Source organism: Struthio camelus, chromosome 15, assembly GCF_040807025.1.
Source record: "Struthio camelus isolate bStrCam1 chromosome 15, bStrCam1.hap1, whole genome shotgun sequence".
Taxonomy (NCBI): Eukaryota; Metazoa; Chordata; class Aves; order Struthioniformes; family Struthionidae; genus Struthio; species Struthio camelus.
This window is the reverse complement of record NC_090956.1, coordinates 8,450,389-8,461,688: the sequence shown is the minus strand read 5'-3', so window position 1 is coordinate 8,461,688 and position 11,300 is coordinate 8,450,389. Positions and strand designations below refer to the sequence as shown.

The 11,300-nt window shown below is 40.3% G+C and overlaps 1 long non-coding RNA gene across 3 annotated transcripts in view; it reads left to right on the top strand.

The window, feature by feature from the left end:
* Positions 1 to 11,300, top strand: part of LOC104153956 (uncharacterized) — a 346,787-nt gene that overhangs the window by 47,831 nt on the left and 287,656 nt on the right. The window lies entirely within an intron of this gene.

Here is an 11,300-nt window from a genome sequence, read left to right as displayed (position 1 = left end):
TTGCTGAGAGGAACCTTACTGACGCCCTCAAGCAGCGAGGGCTGGAAAAGCCTGGTTATTGAGCATGAACTTCTTTCCCTCTCAGCAGCAGGAGATGAGGCTGTGGGGAGGGAAGTCTGTTGTATGGATAGCTCCCATAGTGTTTTCCCTTTGTTTCAGCTGTGACATCATTTCCTCAATTTCACACGCTGCCTGCTTATTTCTTTACATGCATCTGTCATCTATGTGGAAAGGCTAGTGTGGAATTGGAGCATCTCTTGAATTTACCCCCTTCCTCCCCTTAAAGGTTTGAAGAGACCGTTCTAATCACTGTTCTGAGTTCAATGAGGTGAAATGGTTTTATAGCAACTTAAGGGGAGTGCTTCCCGTGGATGAGAGAATATGGGAGCAAGTGTGGAGATGCTGCTTTGAAAATTTAAGAAGTGAGCTCCTGCCAGTCAGGGTCCACCCCACAATCCTGACTGAGAAGTTGAGCGCAGGCAAGGTTTAATCCTGCTGTTTGGTGTATTCATGGGTGCTTGGTGACAGAACTTAATTGTCTGCTTGCTCTAAGGCACTCTTGTTTTCTCCTATTCACATGGCAGTGAAAGCACAAATATTACAGGTGTTAGACACTCACAAATCCATGCACAAGAAAACGTAGTGCGTATATGCCACTATCTCCAGGTTTGGTCTTCCTGGCAAAAGCCTATTTCTGCAAAAGACTTGGCTTTGCAAATGAAAGATTTACAGTTGACTACGGGAAAGCCGATTTGGTCTTCACTTCCTTTCCTTAAGTGAGCTCTCCTCTTTGCTCACTCTTCATACTGAAATGGTCTTGCCTATTTGAGGAAGCCACGTTCTTCCCCTTTGTGGTTAAATAACGTTAGCTGCAAAATTTGTTCTGCTACTGACCATGGTTTTTAGTTTCACCCATATGAGTGGTGCCAGCAGAGAAAGGAGAGAGAGCTTGAGGGGACTGAACACTGTAGGAAGAAGAATGACTGATCGGTGGAAAAGTGCTGGTATGGTTAGAATAACTCCAAAGCAAAGAATTTACTTCGGAGGGCATGAGATAGCCTCTACCTTTTAAACTTTCTTTAGCTACAATAAAATCTCCTAAGGTTGTTTTTCATGACAAGGCACAGAGAGACTTTATTACTGGTTCTCATCCACAACCAGCAAGTTGGTGTATAGCACTTTTAGCTATCTCAGTCTCCCCATGTGTCTAGAACTGTTGAATATAGGTTGGAGCCTGAGCCCAGGAGGGGAAGAAACAGCGCTGAAGATTGAGGAGAAACTGGAAGGAGCAGAAATCTTTGGAAAGGTTATATCAAAGACGCCCAGGAGCGTGGCTCGACAAGAGTTGTACCAGCACCTTGAAAATGTCCTTGGCACCTTATGCTATATTTACAGCCTAATGAGAGATAATGGTATTGATGTTTATTTTTTAAGGCTACGAAATAACTTCTGTTTGAATTTAACCACTTTCTCCTTCAGGTATGCAGTGCCTTTCTCCTTCTGGTATGTCTGTGCGTACTGAAATAAGTCTATTAAAAAAAGCATGTATCAGAATACCCATTTTCTAATGTCAGGTTCACAGCTAACCACATCTCACCTGTAGGGAATGGTTGATTTTCTATGTCTTCTTTTTTAGCATCAAAAAAGCAACTGTTCTGCTTTTGCAAGGTAGACTGTTTCACAAGGCTTTCTGTATAATAAATACGGTATGTTGATTATAAATAAAAAGTGCCACCACAGTTATTCTGTTCAGGGGCATAGTAAATAAAACAAAATAAAAAAAAAAAAAAAAGGAAGTTACCTAATAGGTGATTTGCTGGCAGACTTTAGTTAGTTGCTATTTCACTCATTTTTAGTGGCTATAAATTCTAGACCCATGGAAAACTGCTTTCCACCATTATCATCCCATGTTCTGTAGTTATTTTGCACGTTTTATGGTGTCAATGTTATTTCCTATTCAGCTGCATAACAGCTAATTTAACTTAGAGAAATTAGCTGAAATGAAAACATAGTGTGACTGCGGCCCTAATTGCTTTCTTTTTATTGAAAAAAAGGCAAAAGAAAGTTCTAAAAGCATGAAGTGTGTCTGCAGGATACATAATTAGCTCCAGACTGTGGAGAGACCCTTGAAGAAGGTGCTGTGCAAGTTACCCATCACTGTTGTCACTTCTCACTCAGTGTGTGCCATATGGGAGCACTCAGCAGAGATTTGTGTAGAGGTAAACATCTTTTTGCAGCAGCTCACCCATGGAGCAAGGTTTGACAGAAAACAATGCTTAGATTTGCCTGAAGAGTTACATTTCGATCTGAAAATCTTCCTACGCATTTAGCCTTGTACCCATCTTTATTTGCTTCATTGAGTATTTGAATTTTGGGGAGCCAGGAAATAAAGTGAACTCCACAATGAGTCGCCTTTACCCATTGGTGTCCGTAATAATGCAGCTACCTGCATTATTAGAAGACCTGGCTGGTTAACTTCCAGTCTACTTGCAGAATGGGCAGTTTGTGGTACAACTGAAATACAGCCGTGTGGCCAGTGCTAACAACCTAGATCTCGTCAAAGCTTTAGCGCCCATCAGGGAAATAATAGCGGATATTCCAGCAGATATATTCTGGAAGGTGGATGTGTTTGATGAATAATTGTTCTATGTTTGAAGATTTGTCTATAATAGTAAGATGCATCTTGTTGTAAGGGAACGAGCAGACGGTCACAGTGATTGCCTTGCCTTAGCTTAACAAGTTACTGCTTGTCGGCTGAGACTGCTTGTGTCTGAGCTCCTTGCTGTTTGAAAATGCAGTAAGATGTATTAGCTGACATCAGTGGGTTACCCGTTTGGGGATTAGAAGTCACCTTCTGTCCTGAAATTTAATTTGGTTTACCTAACTCAGCGGCTTGATGTTTTTTTTTTTTAGTAGGAGTAATAGAGGACTGACTAAAGCTTTCTTGAGAAAGGTAAGTATACCTTTGCCAAGTTGAGAAATGCAGATTTTCCAAAGCATGAGATGTTAGCTGCTCATGGCTATTTACGATACCTGCTTTTATACCTTCTTCGTCCTACTGCACATACAGTTTGAAAGATACTAATTCACGTCTCAGCTGCAAATTCTTTTGTTGCATTTCTTTAACAGCTAACTTCATTGCAGCATGCATTATTCTGCTGGGCGTTGGGCATCAAGGATGATGCTGAAGGGTCACAGGGAGCCCTCCTAATCGTAATGTGTATGAACCTCTGACGGTGGCTTCTACCCAACATGGGAAAAAGTTGCTTGTGCTTGCACAGCATACGACTGATGTTGGGATGACACTGAACTGCTGGGATAAATACAATGGTAAAAGCTTTTAAAAAGCAACATTTCTGCCAAACAAATTACATAAAATGTTTTACCCTGATTTATGATAGGGTATCCTGCCTATCCAGGTAGCCTGGATAGGGCATCCAGGATTTAGAAAAACACCCCAATGTAACTTGCTATGCTTTCTGAGCAGTTCTTGGCAGGTCCTGGTGAATCTATAGTGCTCAGACTCTTCTAACAAATGGTCAACTATTCATGTCAATTTTTCATGTGTTATGCCCACTATTTCTGAAGTGTTCCCCTCAAATCCAATTAAATCGCCTCCTATGTGCTGACATTCTTCTTCTTGATCGTCTGACCTTTTCAGTTAAGTTGAAAAGACACTCATATACATCTCTCTAGCCATATTATTCTATTGATAAGAATTCTGAGTGCTCATCTGACACAGTTCCACTTCAAAGCTCTTCTGCAGTGAAGGGCCTGATCCACTCTATTGAACAGTCTTTCTGTTTAGAGACTTAGGCTCTAAACCGCGCTCCTGTTCCCATCTTTTCCCCACAGTGTGTTCTCTAAAGAGGAGCTGTCTTTTGCACCTACTTAAGTTTTAAACTTTGGTAGTAACTGTCTTACTGTGCTGTTGTTCGGCAGCTGACATAATGGGACCAATTCTGGCAGTGGCTTTCTGAGAGATGCTCGGAATTGGGGTATGAATGCAGTCTCAGAAGCCCTTCGTAACTAAAAGATATCTTTGTGTGTGAGCCTCTAGACTGTCATTTCACAGTTATTTCTTCAGATGAGATGGCAACAAGGTCTCTATTTTGGTAAGAAAATAAGCCCTCCTTTGCATTTTGAGATGGTTCTATGATTGTTCCCTTAAGTTCGTCTCACCATTAAAGAACTGATTTCTTTTCACTCTTCCTTCTCCCCTATCAGCAGAATGAATGTATAATTCTGCTTGTTTAATGACCATAGGAGGCTTTATCTTTGTAAAACTACTTCAGGAGTCCTGAAACACTCCCTGCTGGTGATGACTCACAGGTTGGTCAGTGGGTCCCTCTGTGCAAGGACACAGATAGAAAATGTTCAATTAACAGTTCCTCTACTTTGGCATCCTTTATACCTACCTATTTTCCTGCTTTTGCAATGTTGCTGCTTCCTTTCTGGCAGATTCTGCTTTCTCTGCGCCGGCAGGATGCTTCTGCGTGAGTTCATTCCCCAGTTCATGTTTTCTCTCCTTCCTATGTTGCAGGGGTTTTATTTCTGTGCTTTTAATCTGCTTTCCAAGTTGTTTGTTTGTTTGTTTGTTTGTTTATTCCCAGTATTTTTTTTGTCTTCTCCCTACAGGATAATCCGCTATGGTAGGTTGTCAGCTGGCAACATGTAGGCAGGTGGTCAGTAGGGATTACTGATAACAAAAATAGTCTGTGATTGCTTCAGTTTTAAGGATGTGCTGCTGCTGCTGTTCTTGTCATCGTCGCTCTTCGTGCAGATAACCCAGAGCCATTTAAGGTCTCTCTGTGGCACAGGGTGACAGGGAGTGTGTGTGACTGCAGGCCTGAGGCTCCCTGGGCACTGGGGCTGTAGTTCACCTCATTGCTGCCAGTTGTATTTGCTCACCATGGAACCCACATTCAGCAAAGTACACAAGCAGGGCTTTTACATCTCTGGGTAACCTTCCGTTCCTACTGCTGGTAGGCTCTTCATTACCTCCAGTTATCTGTCTTTTCATTATGTTGGAGCTTGCATTAAATTAGCTCCCAGTTCTACTTATTCTTGCACTTGACTTCCTGGATCCTACTCAATTCATATTTTCATTTCTCCTTGGACAGTATGACCACTTAGATCTTGTACAAAGGATGTTTGTAAACCATCCTCATCTTGCCATTGCAATTAGATAACGCTGCCACTGAATTACCTTCTAATTCTCTGTATGTAATACAAGAAAAATAAATTCTGCCCAGGCAGCCAGATTGCCTCTTTGCTTGTTTGCTTTCCTCACAAGTATCTTGGCACTGTCTCCCATTTCGCTTTCCTTGAGCTGATGCTAAGTCCAGATTTATTACAAACAAGATGCTGGTTTTCTTTAGCAGCCAAAGTGATAAGCTGTTAGAGAGCGTGCTGCTGTGGAAAGCAGTGGATCCTCCTCCTAGAAAATAAGCATGAATCAGTGGGTTCAACAGTGGCTTCTGAGAGTGAAGTTCAGTGTTACCTGTTTTACAAAGCGTCAGTCTAAGTGGTGTGATTGTCCCTCCTGAACTGAAAGTCTCTGAATCACTGGGATGCTAGATGCATTGTGTGACATGCTCTTGATACTCAGTGTCCAATGGAACCCAGTGCAAATAGCTTTATCCACTGAGGTGAGATCTGGGGCTCCTAACTCTTCAACAAAATTTTATTGATCAAGGCCTTGCAAGCTGTGTGGGTTTCCTTAACACACAGTTTTATGATCAGTGGCTTCCACATGGTATGAAACAAAATGTTTTAGGAAAAAAGAAATACTTTGAGACAATTATAAATCTGTGAAAATCGTATGTTTAAATGCAGCATTATAGACTTATGTGCTTTTCATCAAACCACCTCAAAACCTTTTGCAAAGTCCTAGCAGTAGTGTCATTTATACGTGCTGTGCCTGTTGAACTTCTATTTGAGCAGACACAACACCGTGTTCCAAATCTGCATTCCATGACTGTAACCAGCATAAAGATGTGATATCCATAAAGATGTGATAACACATCAAAAGGAATAATGTGATGCCATGACACATGAGTGCTTTTTCTAAGACTGTATCAAATGCTGACTCTAAGAATAAAAGGATCAGTCTCTTACTTCAGGGATTTGCTTTCAGCAATTCTTACTTATTTATTAAGCATAGAATATTGTATGGGTGGCTAAGACATTTTGAAAGTCTAATATACTGTTTTGGTTTTAATTCATGTTTCTTGAAGCCATCAGTTGTTTTAGGCCTGTGAGTCAAGAGCTGGTTATTTTATATCTATTTTTGGGAGGCTGAAGCTGGCAGAGAGAGAATCGACATAGAAACAGTGAAGGTGGCAGCTATGGCAGGTGGTGTAGTTGTTGGACACTAAGTGGTCATAGACTATGGAGATGTTTTATAGCCTTCAGCTTTTCTCTAATTCATCATAATGATAAATCTCAAAAGCTGTACATCTCATTCTTCAACCACATCTCTCCTTGGTACTCCAGCAAAGAAACAGGATTTTTCTAAAGGCAAGTTTCTTCCAAGAAACAACACAGAGCGCTTCCTTTTGGACTTCATTGCTGGCGGAAAATTTTCATCTTGGTAATCTCCACAGCAAATTGAGGAGTTTATAACAGAAAAGTGAAAGCAATTAGTTTTCTGATTACGTTCACCTTGGCAATGAGGATCAGGTAAGTATTTTCAGTTTCTGTGTGCATTCAGATGAAACGAACCCGTTGGAACAATGGAAAAAGCCTTAGTGTGAAAACTAATGAAAAGATAATTGGCTAAGTTTTTAATAACAGTCTTGGGTTACTGTCTCCATTGGGGAAACAAACACATCTGTCTGCTACCTATATCTTTGTAATCACAGGGCTATTCTACTCTGACAGTTTGTGTGTGTGTGTGTGTGTCTGTGTATTCTATGGGAGATATAGGACGTATGTAGATACATATTATACAGGAGATATTTGTTTTTGCTTACTCTGAGTTGTTAACTGGCATTGCATTTGCAAGCATCCCAAATGGATATCCTTGGCAACTTTAGTATTGTAAGGCATTGACTGTGTGACACGTTAGTGTTCTGCAGAATTGAGCAAGAATCACCTGTGTCATTCTGGAAGGCAAATAGGACTAGAGTGAATACTATGGGCTAGATCCTAGCTTGAGTAAGAGGGCGTGTCATCTGCACCTTGACAGGGGTAGCTGCCTTGTACTCTAAGATACCCCTTTGACGGGTATTTCTCTCCAAGAGAAGGAGCAGGAGTGATAAATGTCCTGTCACATCCCCAAATGTGAATGTGCCCTTTCATGGCCAATGAAAATAAATAAAGAATCCAGGGTCTGCTTTTTCCCTGTCTCTGTCAACCTCTCCTCTTTGGCTGGTGGTCCATGAAAAGGATGTGAAGGAAGAATTATCAGGCTCTCAACTCCTGTGCAGGTCTAATATGCATGTTAAAATCTAACCTTAAAATGTGGTACCTTGACGACAGGAAACCTGAAGAAGTGCTAAATAGTTTGGCTTGGTAACAGAGGCAATTGCTGGTAAGGTGGTGCTTCATCTTGGCAACATAGTCATGTGAGAGTGATAGAGTATGTAGTAATGACTGAGTGAGTAGCATTTATTTAAACTTACCCCGTGTTCCTGAACTGTTTATTAGGTTGCATTTACTTTTCGTACGCATTAGACTTCTTATGCTTGTGTTCCCGTGTAGGAAAACATGGTTTTACCCAATTAAAAGAGTTTGTTGTTTCCACTTGCAGGGAGTTGATTCACAGAACTAAAAGAGGATATTGCCCTTGTGAACTGAAATGAGGAGAGAGATGCTAAATTTTAAGATGTTATTTAATTTAATTTGCATGGGTATGGGAGTCAAAACAACCCAGGTGTTTGTTGTTAAGCCGTAGCCTGAAAAAGGGCCACCATTTGTTGTTTAATGCTTTGAACTTAAAAAGTGTTTTTGTGGATCTAAACTTCAGTGATGCAGATTCAAGTGTACTCTTGAAGAGTGTGTTGCTCTAAGGTCTGAAAGAGAGGGAAGAGTTGGATGGAGGTCTGAATCATTGAAGAAGGCTTGTATTCTAAAACTTTTGTGTTCTTTTCAGACTGTATTTGTCTAATGAAAACGGACTAACTTCCTACAAGCTTTGCCCTACTTCAGTTGCAGTTTGTTTTTGGTTTAATGGGTTTAACCATAGAGTGTTATTTTGGAACTCATCATCTACAATGGTTTTATAATATTTAGACATAATTTTCTTTGGTCGAGTTTGTTTCCACTCCAAGCCAAACTGGGGAAAAAGGCCAGGTATTTCTTTTTTGATGACTCTTCTGATTACTCCCGTTATTTTGTATCATTTTTGATCATTTATCGACATAGTGGCATGCTTGTTTGAGGAATGAAAAAGGCATGTTGTCTTGTCACATATTTTTTAGTTTGCTGAAGATGGCCCTTCACTTTGTCTGGGCTTTACCAGGAGTGTACTGCTTCCTCAGAAAACCTCATTTGATGTGTGATTTTGTGGGGTCGTGTATGAAACAACCCCACCAAATGCATCTGGACCTGTTTTGATGTGATGTGACGTAAGTCATAAAAATTGCTACTTTTTTGCTGCTGGTACAATCGTTTTGAGGGCACTTTACCTGCATGAACCAGCAGTTTAGCCTGTTTGCTGACAATACACATTACTTTTGGGATTTTAAGCATATCTCTAGTTTCCACTCTACTTCAGTAAATCTGAAGGATACTTACGGATATATTTTCTGTGTGATTTCTAGGGGTTTTGTTGCACACCTATTTCTGTCAAGGGAAGTTATGTTGTTGTCAGCAAATTCATCTCACAGAAGATGAGCCAGTATTCACTAGACAATGTTACATGTTGAAATCTAATTTCAAACTTCTTAAAATTGTAAGGCAGAGAAGCAAAAGGAAAAACAAACAATAAAGCCACAACTACTTTTCAAAATTAATTCAAATTATATAACTCTTTAAAACTCTTTTTGCATTCGGCAATCAGAACAATGTTTAACAACAGTCTGTAAGGAAAAAGGAGCAAAATGTATCAAAATACCTGCTTACGCGATAAGTTTTCCAATGAAAATAAACCCCCTCCAAATACTGCCTTGTATGAAACACTGATTTACAATAGTAATAGCCGTTTCTGAGCTAACGAGGAATTCTCACAATGCCCACTTATTCAGCATCACTTACTCTAAAAAGCATCGTGGTCTTATACAGCTTAATATGTAATTTGTGTGAGGGAGGGACCTGAATAGGATCCTAGCCTGTGACTCTCTATGTGGCGTGCCAATAAAGATAAAAAATCATATACTTGACAGGAAAATACAAAGAAATACTTACTGCAACAAACTAGCCCTCATGTTACTAGCAATATCCACCTTTAAGACTTTACAGCTGCAGAAGTATAGTTACAGTAATGATGTGCAAGTGAATATCATGTAATTTCACTGCGATCTTTGAATAGTTCAAACCATACATAACTGTAAGCTTCACCAATATGTAGACGTAAACTCATCCATCAGCCCAGAGTCCTTTGAAACTGTGTCCCAGTTTTCTCAAATATGTTTGGGCTTTCAACCAATCTCAGCTGAGTTATGACTTTGTAGCAAAACCGCAAACCCAGATGAGCTTTGGGAAGGCTTTGGTTTCACTGTGAACATTTTATTGAAGCCTGAAATCTGATGAGATGGAGCTTAGTAGGGAGTTTTTTTTTTCCTTCTAAAGCTTCTGAAGAAATTATTTACTTGATCTCTTTGCAAAATCCCGATAGGTTCTCTACTGTAATGTTCCTTTATTGTTGCTCATCTCTCACCTGTAACACAGGCACAGAGACTCCAGATTGCCTGGAGACTCCCGGAGTCAGGATGATGCCCTAGGCATCGTTACATGTCCTGCGTGTTGAAGTCAAATGGGGGACGGGAAGCAAGTGTAGTGTTCTCTGTGGGCAGCAATTTTGCAAGATACTTCAAGGGAGTTTGTAAGTGAGAAAGCAGGCCTGTGTCTTTATGTTTTAGCAATTTAGTTATGTCCATGTTAAAGAAATGGAAGGGGACTAGGGAAGATTCTTAGAATTTGACGATCCACTCATGGATTGTGTTAGTGCAGTGGATGACTGTAAAATCTTGGCTGGTGAATTTTGAACACGTATCAGAAACTGCTCATTGGAGTGATGTTACTTTGTCTTGCTCCAGGCCTAGGGCAGCAGCGCCATAAGCAGGGGCTCTGGGTTGTGTGCTCTGTGTGTGTGTGTATATTGTGTATGTGGGAGGATGCTTGAACGGCAGTGTTTTGATAGATGCTGCAGTGTGTTTATTCAGAAAGGCGCTTTTGGCAAATGTCATTCTTTTCGCAAGCTGTGAACTCTGCAGCTAGAATTTATTCTGGTTTCATTCCCATTTCTGAAGCCAAGCAGCCAGTCAGGTACTAGGTACTCACTATCTCATAACTCGGATACCTATTACCCTTGATCTGTACAGGCAACTGCTGGAAAAGATGAAACCCCTTTTCCTTTTAATTGCCGAACTGTACAATGCTGATTCTTGTTCTGTAGCGCATTGCTGGGTACATTTCTTTTAGTAATGAGTTCTGTATCAGAAATAGCATGCATATCACATGACGGGAGGCTTCTTTTGAACTTAGTTTTGACTGAATAGCAATGTCTTACAAAATCCAACATGAATGTGTGGAATTTGTATCAGAAGTGACCCTAGGCAATAGTCTTTGAAATACTTTTGCTTTGAAATTTATAATAATACAGCCTCCTTTTGAGGTCAGTCCACCCCTCTTTTGCTTTGTTGACATCAAGAAGGTGAACAAAGGTGCCATGTGCAGTGGATGAATAAAGTTTTAATGAACAGGAGAAAAGTAGATGATACTTCTTATCCTATGAGCCATTTTTTAGCAAAGTCCTTGGAAACCATATGCAAATAAGGGAACTGTTTTATTGAATGGACTTCTTTGTGTCAGCTGCAAAAATGGACAAAGCTGATGTTTGTGCCTTTAAGGGGAAATTCTTTGAAACAATTATCCTCTTCCTAGGGGAAGGTACAGTAATCCTAGGTAGGAGCCTGGAAGGTCAAAACAATTTGCAGTATGAAAATCAGTAGGGCTTTATCAGTGTAAACACTACTTTACAATAAACTTTCTAGCCTTAGCAACTGATTGCCATGGTGCTCTCGAGTTGGGCTCTGTAATTGCCTCCATTAATACTTTGATCTTTGGCTGCGTGCATGAAAAGCATTTTAAATGACCGCCAACCCAAAGTGTTATCGAACAAAATGACCTTTTTT